Here is a 2,597-nt window from a genome sequence, read left to right as displayed (position 1 = left end):
TTCTAATAAATAGTGAATGTAAGACGTTGACACATGGATCCTGATAGTAGAACATGGAAGTCGTTGAAAACTTAATTTGAATAAGCAGAACATGGAAGACGTTGAGAGATGGGTCTTAATGAACAGAACATGGGAAACGTTGAGAAATCGATCCTAATAAGGAGAACATAAAGGACGTTTACAAATTGATCCTAATAAGAAGAACATGAATGACGTTAATAGATGAATTGTAATAAGCAGAACAAGGAGGACGTAGAGAGACAGCTCATAATAAGTAGAACACAAAGGATGTTGATGGATTAATACTAGTGTGTAGAACATAAAGAATATTGATAGATGGATCACAATAAGCAGAACATAAAGGACGTTGACAAATTGATCCTAATAAGCAGAAAAAAGAGGACGTGTAGAGATTGATCCTAATAAACGGAACATGGAGGATGTTAAGAAATGAATGTCCATAAGGAGAACATGGAGGACTTTGAGATATGGATCATAGTAAGTAGAACACAGAGGACATTTACAAATGAATCCTAATAAGCAGAACATGGAGAAAGTTGACAGATGGATCTCATAATCATAACATAGGGAACGTTGACATATAGATCCTAATAAGCAGAAAATGAAGGACATTTACAGGTGGATTGTAATAAGCAGAAAAGGGAGGATGTTGAGAGATGGATCCTGATAAGTTGAGCATAAAGTACTATGACAGATTGGTCCCAACAATGAGAACATTGAGGACGTTGAAAGACTGATCCTGATAAGAGAACATGAAGGATGTTGACAGATAGATCATAATAAGCAGAACATGAAGGACATTTACAGGTGGATTGTAATAAGCAGAACAGGGAGAATATTGAGAGATGGATCCTGATAAGTTGAACATAAAGGACGTTGAGAGACTGGTCCTAATAAGCAGAACATAGAGGACATTGACAGATTGATCCTAATGATATAGTGGACTTTGAGAGTTTGATTCCAATAAGTAGAACGTGAAGGACGTTGGCAGATATATCGTGATAAGTAGAACATAGAGGACGTTGACAGATCGATCCTGTTAAAATGAACATAGAGGACGTTGACTAATTAATTCTAATAAGCAGAATATGAAAGACGTTGACAGATTGATCCTAATAAGCACAACATGGAAAATGTTAACTACTAAATTGTAAGATGAACGTGGAGGACGTTCAGAGATGGATCCTAATAAAAAGAACATGGAGAACGTGGACAAATGTATTCTAATAAGAAGAAAATAGAGGACGTTAGCAGATGGATCTTAATAAGCAGAACATGGAAGACGTTGACAGATGGATCCCCATAAGGAGAACATAAAGTACGGTAACTGATTTATCCTAATAAGTAGAACGCGAAGGACATTGACAGATGGATCCTAAAAATTAGAACACAGATGACATTGACAGATTTATCCATAAAAGTAAAACATACAGGAAGTTTACAGATGGATTCTGATAAGCAGAACATCGGAGACGTTGAGAGATCGATCCTAATAAGTAGATCATAGAGGACGTTGGCAGAAGGATCCTTATTAAAATATAAATGACATTGACAGATGGTTTCTAATAAGCAGATAATAGAAGATGTTGGGAGATAGATCCTAGTACGTATAATATAGAGGACGCTGATAGATTCATCCTAATAAGTAGAACATACAGTACGATGACAGATTGATCTTAATAAGGAGAACATAGAGGACGTTGGCTGATTAATTCTAATAAGTAGATTATAAAGGACGTTGGTAGATGGATCCTAATAAAATTATAAAGAACATTGATGAATGGATTGTAATAAGCAGATCAAGGAGGACGTTGACAGATGGATCCTAATAAGTAGAACATAAAGGAACATGGATCTGAAGACTTAGAAAATGGAAGACGTTGACAGATTGATCGTTATAATTAGAATATAGAGGGAGTTAACCGCTGGATCCTCATAAACTATACATGAATGACAATAAAAGATGGAACCTAATAATCAGAACATTAAGGACGTTTATTGAAGGATCCTAAAAACCCGAACATGGAGGACGTTGACAAATGGATCTTTCTAGGCGAAAAAATGGAATGCTTTGATGATGGATCCTAATAAGTATAACGAAAAGGACGTTGCCAGATGGATCCTAATATTGAGATCATTGAGGACGTAGACAAATGGATCTGAATAGGCCCAAAATGGAGAACTTTAAAGATGGATCATAATGAGAAGGACATGTAGGACTTTGAAAGACGGATCCTAATAAGCAGAACATGCAGGAGGTTGACAGAAGTATCTTATTAGGTATAAAACGGAGGATGTTGAAAAATTGTTCATAATAGGTAGAACATAGATGACGTTGACAGATGGATCCTAATAAACAAAACATCGAGGACGTTGAGAGATGGATCTTTATAGGCAGAAAATAGAATGCTTTGAGGATTGATCCTAATAAGTAGAACGTAGAGGACGTTGAGAGATAGATCCTAATAAGCAGAACATAGAGGATGTTAATAGATTATTCCTAATAAGTAGAAGAAGGAAGAAATTGACAGTTTGACCCTAATAAGTAGAACATGTAGGCTGTTGACAGATGGATC

Source organism: Limulus polyphemus, unplaced genomic scaffold, assembly GCF_000517525.1.
Source record: "Limulus polyphemus unplaced genomic scaffold, Limulus_polyphemus-2.1.2 Scaffold4303, whole genome shotgun sequence".
NCBI classification, from domain to species: domain Eukaryota; kingdom Metazoa; phylum Arthropoda; class Merostomata; order Xiphosura; family Limulidae; genus Limulus; species Limulus polyphemus.
Note: the sequence above shows the minus strand (reverse complement) of the source record.